Below are 13,989 nucleotides of genomic sequence, written 5' to 3' on the forward strand. Positions count from 1 at the left end.
CGGAAGAGCCGCTGAGCTGTGGAAGAGGGGGAAAGGTTCCTGCCGTGAAATCCTCAGATTTCTTTCCTGCCTAGAATCCTGTTCATCTTAACCTGGGGAGTAACCAAGATTGAACCCCACGGGGCTTGCTTCTCAGTAAATGTGCACGGGATTGGGCTTTGGAAGGGGTTCAGGGAACGGACGGTAGAACTCTTGGCGTATTCGGCCAAGAGAAGGTGAGGGCGCAACCAGGAAAAGAAATCACACACGCGCACGCACACGCAAACACACACTCCATCTAGTCTAGAGTAGCCTTAATCCCATAAAGAGCTCGTTTCGTCCATGAGTTATGGAAGGCACCCATGCAAGCCGATTGCAAAACTGCAGGTTTACTCGGAGGTAAGTCCCACGGCTCAATGGGAATGTGTTTAAGGTAGAGTTTGCCCAGGCGACTGAAGTCAGCTTCCTTCAGCATCCCCCCAACCTGGGGCCCTCCAGATATGTGTGTGTGTGTGTGTTGACTACAACTCCCATCACCCCCCAACCAGCATGGCAACGTACCATGCTGGTTGTGGATGATAGGCGTTTATAGATCCACACATCTGGAAGGCACTAGGTTGAGAAAGGTTGCATCACATCCAAATCTATAGCATCACCCCTACTTTTAAAAACTACTGATCGAATACAAGGCGGCAGAGCGCCTGCTTTTAAAACTACTGACAGAATAGGACGAAGCGAGCCGTCTTCTCTCCACATCTGACACCCAGGGCCCGGCGAAAACCTCCTTCTTCATTTGCTTCTTTAATCTCACCCACCCCCACCCTCATTTTAAACCTCATTGTGTTCGCTTGAGCAGCCTTGAATAAACACCCAGGAAAGCCGTGGAAGAAGTGAGAAGTCATTTGTAGGTCAGGACAAGCAACTTAAAGGAATCTTTTACATTATTGATCAGCTCCCCATCCTAATTTTTGACTCCTCCTCCCAATATATTCCATCATCCTTCCTCTTTCTCACCCCCGCCCGCTAAAAAATAACACCCTGTGTGGTGGCTTGGAAAGTATGAAATACTATTTCCTGTCCTCTATGAATTCATTATATTATTGTTACCATCATTGTTGTTGTTGTTGTTGTTGTTGTTATATTACTATTATTACTGTAAGCAAACAGAATTAAATAGTTGGCTAGAGGAAAGGAATCTCCGATTCCATGGGGAGGGGGTGGAGAAAAATAGCCCCAAGACCCAAGGTTTATTCTAGATGGTCGATTCTCTCGCCCACTCCAGATAATTAGCAGCCTTCGCTGGAAAAAGAAAGCGAGCGAGCGAGCGAGCGAGTAGATATTTGGAATTAAATTATAAGTTAATGCAAGACATTTAAAAACCCAATTCTATTTTCCCCCCAGCGTTGTCTTGCTTATTATCTCTCCCCCGTCGTCCCACAGATGTCAAAAGAAATGCCCTCCTAATCTGAGACCACCTTCTTCTTCTTCTTCTTCTTCTTCTTCTTCTTCTTCTTCTTCTTCTTCTTCCTCCTCCTCCTCCTCCTCCTCTTCCTCTTCCCCCTCCTCCTCCTCCTCCTCCTCTTCCTCTTCCCCCTCCTCCTCCTCCTCCTCCTCCTCCTCTTCTTCCTCCTCCTCCTCCTCCTCCTCCTCTTCTTCCCCCTCCTCCTCCTCCTCCTCCTCCTCTTCTTCCTCCTCCTCCTCCTCCTCCTCCTCCTCCCCCTCCTCTTTTTGCAGCATGCCATATGAAGTGAAATAAGCCATATTTCAGTTTTATCCAACAATCCTTCTCTGGAGAGGGAGAGGGAGAGGGAGAGGGAGAGAGAGAGAGAGTTCCACTGCCTTTTCTTTAGTATCAAGTACACTGTGACTTTTTCTCGGGAAGATTTGGTAAATCAGACGGCGGATACATAGCGCAGATGGTTTGGAGGTGTCGGGTCAGATTAAGGCTCGCCTCGCTACGCGCCTAAGTTCATTCTGACGGAAAACCCTGATATTATTTTCACAGATCTACACAGTTCACTTGAAAAAAAACCCTCGGAGCCATTTTCATCATTTATGCGAGGCTTGCAGCTAGCGGGATGGAAAGCCTTTCAATATTGCTCATTTTCATAAAAACCGACAGGAGAGCAGGAGAGAAAGAAAAGAAATCAAACGCGCACTGGGAAGAGGGACTCGTCCTCTTGAAGGCAGAAGCGGTGAATATTGTACAACTCTCCTCCGCGATCCGGTTAAGCCAGGCATGTCTGGAATTATTGATTTACAGCGCAACCCTGTGCACATTTACTCAGAAGTAAGCCCCACTGTGTTCAAGGGGGCTTGCTCTCAGGTAGGGGTGCATAGGGTTGCGGACTGACAGCATTTACAGCCGCTGTTGAAGAATTCCAAGAGGTGGTTAATGGCATCCGAACAATAACCCAATTCAGAATAACCAATTTAAATAAATGAACCAAGTTGACAGCCCACTGTCGCCTCCAACAGGTTTGAAATACAATATTCCCGGGCTATGGACGGGGATGTTTAGAAGCCAACATCATTAAAGCGTATTTACTTTCAATTAAATTTGCTTCCAAAGAGTTAAATGTTGGCGATTTTCACTAAGGGCAAAAACAATAGATTGCAACCGATGATCTGAGAATACTCATGAAAGTAAAACTAAAAATACTCATTTTAGAATTGATTTCCTAACTAAAGGATCCACCTACTATGAAGGCTTAGAAGCTTATTACACGACTCTACTCTGGGGTAGTAGGGTGAGAGATTGCTTTTGATTCAGCCAGTGAGGTTTTTCAGGGTGAAATCCTAAATAATCCGAATCCGAAAGGCACTTGCTTAGAATATCTAACTCCAGTGGAATTTAGAGCATTATTGGGAAGTTCAGGCTGCAATTTTATCCACACTTACTAGGGAGAAAGATCCAATGAACTCAGTAGGGCTTCCTACCTAGTATACCTAGGATTGCACTGGATGTCTCATAAGAAACAATAAGAGTCTTACTCTAAAGTAAATGTGTTTAGGAATCAGACTAAAATTAGGGTGACCATATGGAAAGGAGGACAGGGCTCCTGTATCTTTAACAGTTGCATAGAAAAGGGAATTTCAGCAGGTCTCATTTGCATGCATGCAGCACCTGGTGAAATTCCAACTTCATCACAACAGTTAAAGCTGCAGGTGCCCTGCCCTCTTGACCAGATTCAAAAGAGGGCAGGGCTCCTGCAGCTTTAATTGTTGTGATGAAGACGGAATTTCACCAAGTGCTGCATGCACACAAATGACACCTGCTGAAATTCCCCTTTCTGTACAACTGTTAAAGATACAGGAGCCCTGTCCACCTTTCCATATGGTCACTCTACTAAAATAGACTTCCCCATGTTAAAAAAAAAATCCATATGGGCAGGATCCTGCCCGAGTTAAACACTTTAACATTGTGATCCAATACCCAATTACCTGGTAATAAGTCCCACTGAATTCAATGGGGATCATGTTTGAGTATAGGATTGGACCGTAGAAATCCTATCAATTTTTATGTGAGAATTAACCACATGGTTACATGTCTCCCATTAAAATAAATGGTTCTTTTAAAAATGCTTATCCTGAGCATTTTTTAGCCCCGTTTATTTCAATAGGAGAAAGTTACATGTACAGTTAACTTTGACATAGAAATCCATGAGATTTAAAAGTGATTTTAACCATGCTGGATCTTCGTGCTCATGTGTTTCCTCAATGGATCTCTGTTAAAACAGCCACAAATGCAATTGACAGCAGACTTTTCAATGGCTGCCTGAATGTTAATTCAGTGTAAATTTGCCTGTTCCTTTAGCAAGCACCTGATCTCTTTTCCACACCAGGAGTAATGCATGAAGCAGACAGTTGCAGCTGCAAAATGTGGGAATGGCCACTGTCTTAGATGACTTTTAAAGGGGAGCAGACAATCCATAAAGGAGAATAAGGATTAGACATGAGAGCTGAAAGTAATCTCCTGGTTTAGAGGAAGTATATCAGAGAATGTGACAACAATGAGGCCCCGGTTGGTCACTTTTGGGGAAACCAGATGCTGAACTAGAAGGACCGCTGGGTTTGATCCAAAAAGATATTGGGGCACTCTTTTTATGTCCCCTTGTATCTAAGGGATGTTTTATTGGCTGGAGTCCTGAGCATCTACGAAGCTCAGGATTTAAAGTCAAACCAGTTTCTTAATCACCTGGCAGGACAAGGGGACTTGGAAATCATCTATTTAAACCCCATAGAGTGCCCCTCACACCTTCTAGGCTGCACCTCTGTTTCCAATGATCTACTGGATGATGCTGGGATGCATTCCTCAATTGTATGGACAAATCACTATTAGAAAAGATATTCTAGTGTTGTGGTTGAGAGTAGATTTTATACACCCTAACACAGCTTTCCCCAACCTGGTGTCCTTCCGTGCTTCCTTTTATCTGTCCTGAATCTCCTACCAATCAGCTTCATGGGATGACCCTGGGTCATAATTATAATTTCTGGGACTGTGTGAAAGTTTGCAAGGGGTCTCTCTGAGGCTTTGGGGTTGATTTGCAAAGTGCAAGTTATCCTGTGGGTCTGGAGAAAGGATTTACTGTATTTCTGATTTCTGCAAGCTGACTGTTTTCTAAGTGCGTTTCCCAGTAAGCCACACACCCTTATGCAGACAAATCTGGCAGTCCAAGCACAATGTTGCCCTATGACTCATAGAACCGTCTTCCTAGAAAGGAAGCGAAGGCCCTCCACCACAGCATCTCATTATACTGAGTCAAGGAGCAAAAAACCATCATGAGGGTGAAAAATGGCACTTTGTCATTTGTAAAACATTTAATACTTTAAAAGTCCTGCTGGTTACCTTGTATACTCATATAGTAGGCTCATGAGAACAAATATAGCAGGCAGTGATGGAGAAAAATCCTTTCTGAAGTCAATGGAACAGTTGTCCAAGTACAAATGACACTGATTTATCTAGACAAATGAACCCGTTAGTGTGACAGTGGGTATAAATGATAAAATAAAAAGAATGCCAGCTCTTTTAAGGAGTTGACACCATGGACAATATTGCTTAGCTTCACCACTACACCTTTTTTGGTACAATTTTCATCTCTTTCATACCCCAGCAAAGAGGAAAACCACACAGCTTGATTCATTTTTGCAACCCTAACTGTGCAACATGAAAACTCAGCTATAGAAAATACATTTATTTAATGCAGATTGTTTGTTTGCTATTTAATAGAATTTTCTGCCTATGTTGAGGAAAATCCCTCTCTGGAGATACTTTAGAGAAAGATGTATGGTCTATTTGAAGATGAGCAGGATTAATAGTTTCTCTACAAATTCACATTCATTATTCACAGCAATAGTAGTCTGCAATAGGATGGGATGGTAAAGGTGGTAGAATGGGTGCACCACTTTCATACTGAAGTTAGGGTGTGTGTGTAGCATTTTATAAAAGCTTCCTCATATAAAAACAACAATTCCCTACCAGAAGAAAACTAGTATAGTTAGGAGAAAGATTGCAGACCAGGCCTTCATTAGTTGTAGTAGTTTTCTATTTGCAAAAAAAAATCATTTTGGTTTTAAATGCAGGTTAGCATTCAAGAATGTTAACCTACCACCATAACAAATATGAAGTAGTACAATCCATTCTACCAATTAGTCTAGATTCTATCATTTTATTTTGGTACATCATCCTAAAGTACTGTAAAGATTATTGGACTGACCTTCTATTGAGGACAAGAGATCATGAGTTGTAGGTCAAGAGTGAATTGGTAGTTATTAGTGTATTTATTAGGCCAAGCAAAAGATCACAAAGAATGTGCAAGCTTTCAGGATCTCCAGATCTCTTCATCAGGCAAAATGTTACAAAAACTGGGAGTTGGGGGGAAATGGGGAGGGGGAAATCCTGACTTGAAGGTGAAGTCACAGTCCAAAGATGAAGTGGGGAGGGAAGGTGTCTACAGACATTTAAATTGGGCTCTGCAAGATAAGTGATGGTTACTAAGTTGGATCTGGAGCTGCCCTGTCATTCATCCATTTATTTACAGGTCTCTTAAACTTTTAGAGATATTGTTCTGTGCTCTTTTTGGATTCACTGCATCTTCTGTGTGTATATAGCTTTATTTATATTCCACCTTTTGGAGTGAGAAGCTTCCAAAGTAGCTCACATCAGTAAACAACATAAAACACTTAAAATACAACGTTAGTGTTGAGAACACTGCATTACGCATGTATGGGTACCAGGAATGAGAGCCACCAGAAAGATAAGGAGCTCTATAGAACTTTAAAGGACTCCTTCCTAATGTCTGAGCAATAGGAGAAAATACCAGGGAATATTCTCATCCAGTTGTGTATTATTATTATTATTATTATTATTATTATTATTATTATTATTTATTTATTTATATAGCACCATCAATGTACATGGTGCTGTACAGAGGGTTCTTGTGCTCATCCATCCTTCCCATGTGAAACCTGCATTTGTTATATTTTCTAAAAACAATTTCATTTCTGTGTGTAAACCTTGATATTCAGACTTTGCTTCCTTGTTTTGCCTTCCTTCAGGTTGTGAGTAGTATTAATGTTTCATTAAAACACCCACCTACTTATGACTTCAATATTAGACCTATTGGAGTACCTATTGTTTACCTGGCAATCATAGTTTCAATAAAGTAAGAGTGAATTATTTCTTGTTATGTACTTATAGCAAGACTATTTATATTGGAGATGTAAGAAGGTTCACACACACACACTATTTGGTTGTTGGTCTTGATAATCAGCCTTTAATCAGGATTTGACAACTCAAAGCAATTTATGATCGGGCAATCAGTTGGTTCTCTTTGTTAACAACATTTATTACATTTACATCATCATAAGTAGTTCCAGTAATGAATTTGCTGTATATTATTTGTTATTCATATCTGACCTTGGATAGCAATTATCAGTATCTCCTTTTGGGAATTGCTCTTCTCAAAGACATGCTATTGATGTTCCATTGTAAGTGTAACCATCAACTTATCTTGTTGGATAACTACCATACGTGTTCTTATCTGTATAACTATTTGCATAGTCAAAGCCAGCTTTTGGTAATATTTCAGGTGGAAACTTATTATAGCCGTAAAGAGATTAATGAAGTATCAATTAAAGCACTGAACACTATCCTTTCTGCAAAAATAAATAGTGTTTTCCCAACTGGATACACAATCATATACATTTGACTAAAGAAAAATTATTGGAAGTAAACACAGGCTTCAGTTTTAGAAATCTCCATAACAATTGGCTGTAAGGTTTCTGATTCAATGGCTGAGTTGTTATGAAGTGTTTATGAACATTCCAATAGTTCAAAGGTTTTAAAGTACATCACAAACTAATTGCACATAAGACTAAGGGAACAGATGAGAAATTTACACAAATATTTTCTTACATCTTATCTGTACATGAATCATGTAGAATTAGGTTTGGGGTATACCCCTTTGGATTAAGTGTTGTGCACTCATAAACTAGATGGGTATTGCTTAATTACTGCCAACATAGTCAGAAATAAGCCCCACTATATCTAACGTAACTTACTTCCAGGTTGTGTATAGAATTGCAGCCTCAGTTGTCAGGTGGAGTAACATTTTCACTAATAATATTTTGGTCCAAAGTAATACTTGATGAATATTCACCATCCTCCTTTAGATCATATGTGATAATTTGCTAAGGAATATGTGTGGACCATTCTAAAAAACATTTCAAGAAGTTTTTCCCCCCCATGACAGGATCCAGAGATTGAAAAAGTTTCAGAGGAAGCGTGTGAACAGAAGAAAAGGTCTAGAGCAGGGATAGGCAACATGGGGCCCCCTCCCCATACTACACACACTTAATAAAAATCATTTTCTTACTGGCAGACAGGATTGCTGTGAAATAGGTTTCTGTTCAAGCTGAACACTGAAAGGAGTTTAATGTGTTGGGGTTCAAACCCCACCTATGGCTTGTACTCTGTATTTTGGAGAGGTTACTTGTCCTTTGCCATGCCTTCGAAGGCAGCCATTCTGGAGTGGTGCCTAGGACAGTTTTTCAAATTGCCAGATGTGCTCACAGCCCCAAAAGGTTGCCTATCTCTAGTCTGGAGGGTTCAGCTGAAGATATCTTGCATGCTTAACCCCAAACAGATTGTGAGAAGGCATGTTGGCAGTTTTCAAGAGGCCGGGGATGGGGAAGAATAAATGTCCTCATCTTAACACATGAGGATAGTTTATGTAGCAAACTGTTTAAATTACAAGAAAGTTGATTTAACCATTAGGTTGTCCTAAGGTGGCACAATCTTTTGAGGAGGAGGAGGAGGAAGAGGAGGAGGAAGAAGAAGAAGAGGAGGAGGAGGAGGAGGTGGAGTTGATGGCATTACTTACTCTGCAATCAATTTATTTTGCAAGTGATGTGTTCACAACAAAGCCATATATGCAACTTTTGCAGCTGTTCAAGGTACAGGGATCTGAACCAAATCATTATCATCATCATCTTTATCATCTGTATCTACTGCTTCCCCATGAATGCAGAAAAGCACTCTACATAAATTATTATAGTAATCCTTCCGACCGTTCTTTGGTATTATTACTGACCCACCCACACCGCGTTATAAATGGATTTGGGAACTGAAGCTAAGAGGCAGTGGCTTGCCTATTGCTACTCTGAGACCTCATGGCTAAGCTAAGATGTAAATCACAATTTTCTTTGCTCTTAAGTATAATGCTGCATTAGATGACTTTTGGTACATACCTATTTATTTATTATGGGGATTTCTATACTGCCTTTCAAACAAACTCCCAGGATGATTTACAACCTACCCGCCCCCTTAAATTCAATAAAAACAATTAAAAATTCTTACTGTTCTACCATATTAGAACTACAACCATGCTTTTAGTGACTAATGCCCCTTTCTGATTCTCTTTTAAAGACAGAAATCACGGGCCCAAAGGGGAATTTGTAGCATTGTTTGGCATAATGTGGGGTTCTCAAGTGTGATCTAATCATATTGGGTTGGATTCTGAGTTGCCCTTCTGCAAATGGAAGGGCTCTTGGAAGGAACTGCAATCCAGTGGAGACTTCACTAATGGATGAGAAGGGCCCCTGGATCCCACCCCCATTCCATTGCAACCCCATAACATCTCCCACACTACTCCATAGGAGCAAAGCAACTTTTCAGAGGGCACACAGGGGACTACAAGGAGAAGAACTGATAAAAACGGCCTCCCCAAAAAACTTTCCTTCAGCAGAATACCACTCATGGGAACTCTGAACCCAAACCATTATTTGTTAACACTTGTCGACAATTGAACATTTACTAGGTGCCTGTCAATTTGTGATTATTTGTTTTCCTCAATGAAATACATTCAAAGCAGCTTATATAGTAGTTTTGCAATGCAATCTCATACATGTTTCTCAGAAGAAAATCCCACTATGTTCAGTCGGGTTTACCCCAAGGCAAGTGTGCAGATTGCAGCCTTAATTTAGCTATCCATGGTAACAGTCTTAATTTGGAGATCCATGGTATTGATCATTCATCTATGACACATCCATAGACTCGGCGATAGAAAGGCATTAAACAGCATCTTAAACTCTGCAGCAGCAGGCAGGGCAGAGAAGTTATGACAGAATATTGTAGGCACACAATGATGTGGCAGACAAATTGCAATAAAATGAGATGATTGCATGGATAGAGAGGTTGACACCAAAATAGCAGTTTATTTAATGACAATTTGAATGCCATATCTGAGTCATTGTAAATTTATATATCCTATAAGCCCGTTGTTTTGATGAAATTATGGTAGTCCGTTTTATTTCTTCTCTCTTCACATTTCAACCTAATGTCAGGTTAGGCAGCTCTTCCTCCCTGTTCCTGCATTTCTTGATGCATGAGGTTTGATTTCCCGAGGCACTATATTCTGTCTGTGACTGATAATAGGCTGCATTTTGAGCAGAATTAATACATTGCATTTGCCCACATCCCACTTCTTGTGAATTTTCTTCTTGTCCAATTGCTGTATCTTTCCTCCTTCTCCTCCCTCACTACCAGCTTGAGATTTTCTCATTTTCCTTCCTTATTTCTCTTATGAGCCATTGCTTCTCAAGACATCCGTACCCTTGATGCCCTTCTTATTTGTACAAGAATGCTTGGGGGTCACAAATGTATGTGCGTCAATGATCAGGATACTATTCAAGGAGTACACCCTGGGATCCCTTACGATGGGGCAGAACTCTTGATGATGAAAATTGCAGTCAATTTTAAGTGCTACATAATCTCATTATAACAACAATCCTGCTCAACTACACACATCTGCTACTTACGTCCATATGTGATGTAACATGATATCTTAGAGGTGCACCTTTCAGATTATCATCATCATCATCATCATCATCATCGTCATCATTTATTACATTTATATACCACCCCATAGCCAAAGCTTTCTAGGTGGTTTACAAAGATGAAAACACTGAACATTAAAAACCAATATACAAAATTTTAAAAGCATAAAAAGCATAAAAATAGACAATATCCATTTAAAATAACTATTTTGGGGGCAAATAAAAACTCAACATATGCTGTTAAGTGCCTGGGAGAAAAGTCTTGACCTGGCGCTGAAAAAATAACAATGTTGGCACCAGGCGAGCCTCATCGGAGAGATCATTCCATAATTGGGGGGCCACCACTGAAAAGGCCCTCTCCCTCATTGCCATCCTCTGAGCTTCCCTCGGAGTAGGCAACCAGAGGAGGAGCTTAGATGTTGAGCATAGTGTACGGATAGGCTCATGTCAGGAGAGGTGTTCCGTCAGGTATTGTGGACCCAAGCCATGAAAGGCTTTATAGGCTAAAACCAGCACTTTGAATTGGACTTGGAAATGTACAGGCAGCCAATGCAAGTGGGCCAGAATCGGTCTTATATGTTCGAACCTTTTGGTTCCTGTTATCAATCTGGCCACTGCAGTTTGCACAAGATGCAGCTTCCAAACCGTCTTCAAAGGCAGCCCCACGTAGAGTGCATTGCAATAATCTAATTTGAGGTTACCAGAGCATAGACAACTGAAGCCAGGTTATCCCTGTCCAGATAGGGGCGTAGCTTGGCCACCAACTGAAGTTGGTAGAAGGCACTCCGTGCCACCAAGGCCACCTAAATCTCAAGTGACAGAGATGGTTCTAGGAGAACCCCCAAGCTATGAGCCTGCTCCTTCAGAGGCAGTGCAACCCCATCCAGTACAGGTTGAACACCCACTATCTGGTCAGAAGAACCACCCACTAACAGCATCTCAGTGTTGTCTGGATTGAGTTTCAGTTTATTAGCCCTCATCCAGTCCTCATCATCCATCCAAATTATGTGGCACAGCCCTTTGGGACAGCAAAATGTCTTGAGTTTATTTATTTTTTATTTATTACATATCTATACCTCTCAATAGCTGAAGCTGTCTAGGTGGTTCACAACACATTCAGGGCTCACATTCAATTTTATACAGTCACAAGGGGCCCTACAACAAACGCTGCAGTGTGGAGTATCCCAGTCACTCAGACATGCCCTCTGCCAGGATAATGTCACTCTAACCACCACCACCCCATTTGTTTTCTGTTCCCACCCACCCCTCAACAATCAGGCACACTCCATGGCAACTGAGATGCTCAATCCCCTTGGGGCCACAAGTTGCCCACCCTGATTTAGTTCTTTGCCTTAGCCCTAGCCTGGAAGCTGGCTTTATCCAGACTACTTGATGTACATGGTAATCTGGTCTTTAAGGAGTTTAAAGGAAGCTCTGGGAGAGGATCTATCCTTCTCTATAAGAGTAACAGCCAGGATTCCCACATATCCGGGAAAGAAGACTAATTAAATATGTGGGTGGTCGCAATCTACTCTGAGGAGTAGCCTGTGCTACCTCACAGAGTTGGATATGCAGATATATACTGTTTGTCACAGTACTCCATTCCATTCATCCTCCCCCTGATTTTAGGGCTATTTCTTTAATTTTAGGGTTGTGTCCAACCCCCCCCCCAAAAAAAAACAGGAATTTTGCAGAGAACTTTAACCCAAGGTCCAGGTGTGGGTGGTGGTGCCTATTATACTCCCCACAAAATGCAGATATTATTTATTTATTTATTTATTACATTTTTATACCGCCCAATAGCCGAAGCTCTCTGTAGTCCCCAGAGGGATGCCGTGACATTTTCATATGGTGTTTGCTTGCTGATATGCTGCACAAATTCTCCAGTAGATGGAGCATCTTCATTGCTTTTCTACAAGTGTATTAGGGGAAAATACAGGAGGGAGAGTGATAGAGAGACAGGGGAGGGAGGTGAGATAATTAAATGTTTTAATTAGTTATATGTATTTTATAGTGTTTGTACTCCCTCGATCCAGAGGAAGAGGCAGGTAACAAATATATGATGATGATGATGATGATGATGATGATGATGATGATGATGATGATGATAACAAAAAGGGTCTATTTTTTATGATTTCAAATACATGCTTGATTGTCAGTGTTTCCAAAGCTCTTTTCATATCTGGTGTGGCTTGTTTAATTTCCTAATTTTGATGCTATATGCTGAGGTGGTCATGTCAAGACCAACACCGGGATCAGATCTCTTTATGAATAGGTTTTATATATAGTGCTGCATATAAATCTGTATAGAATTATCTATACGATGCTGGTCTTCGTACAGCTACCTTATCAGATAGTCACCGGTAGGACATCATGAGTTTATTGATATATATAGTGCTGCATATAAATCTGTATAGAATTATCTATATGATGCTGGTCTTCGTACAGCTACCTTATCAGATAGTCACTGGTGGGACATCATGAGTTTATTGAAGAATAAATGTGTATTTCTCCCCCATCATTTTTAAAAGAATCATTAATCAGTTGTGCTTTTGTTGAATTCATATTGAATTGTCCAGCAACCAGACCACAATATTTTGTACTTTAAAAAGCAGGATACTTCTCACAGGTTCATGGCAGGTGAATTGGCTGCATAGGTCTAAGCTATGAGTCCATTCACAGGGCTGGATTTTAGGCAGACATCCACTATGAGGGTGGGTGCAAAATGTCACTTGGTTGAGGTAAAAAAGATTTTGTGAATTTACCGCTAGGGTTGCAACGTGGTGTCCATGGACACCCACAAACATTACATTTGGCACCGACCAGGCTCACTTTCCTTCTTTGTTATGTTATTTCTTAAGATTTTTTTTTAATGTCTAAAAAAAATGTTTTTAACTGGGAGGTTAGCATATTACGAAATGAAGCGGTGCTCCAAAGCACCATCTCTATTCGGTTCCTAAGAATGGTTTTGTGCTTTGGAGCTCAGGCCCCACCTCTGCATTGTACTTAGATAAGTTACTTTTGTTTTAGTCTCACCAGTTTGCTTTCCGGGAAATGATTGTTCTGTGACCATGACAGACGTTTTATGAATGGGCAAGCGCCCCATAGCAGCCATTTTGTGAGAGAACCCACAATACGTTTTCAAAATTCTAAATATGCCCACAAACCCCAAAATGTTGGGAACCTCTGATCTACATATAGTGGTGGGTGAATGTCGGGGAAGGCTTAGATGATACATGAGTCAGAAAGCTAGACCAGAAAACTGTTGTCTCTGTTTAAAAAGAATAGGAAACTCCAGATTCCACCCAGATAAAACAAAATCCAGTGTGCATACAAGACCAAACGACATAAAAGACCAGGCATTCAGTTTTTTTCACGTGTAACTGCTCCTGTCTGTTCAGGTGAGTACCTGAACAAGGTGGCCTGCAGTGGGGGAGTGAAAAGGGCAGTCTGCATAGTCTCAGAGGCACTGTGTTCTTGTAGTTATTTACTGCAGAGAGGAGGCTCTGACACTGTTCCTTGGCTTAAATTAAACCCCGAACTGCTGTGCAAGTAGATGGTTTATGTAAACAGTCAGGTGTCTGTTGCAGTTAAGTTTCATTTTTCCCCCTCAGAGAGTTCCTGTGCCTTTAAAAGCTGTGTGACAGCCAGAAATTCAACAGGTGCTCTGCA

Source organism: Elgaria multicarinata, chromosome 2 (genome assembly GCF_023053635.1).
Source record: "Elgaria multicarinata webbii isolate HBS135686 ecotype San Diego chromosome 2, rElgMul1.1.pri, whole genome shotgun sequence".
NCBI classification, from domain to species: Eukaryota; Metazoa; Chordata; class Lepidosauria; order Squamata; family Anguidae; genus Elgaria; species Elgaria multicarinata.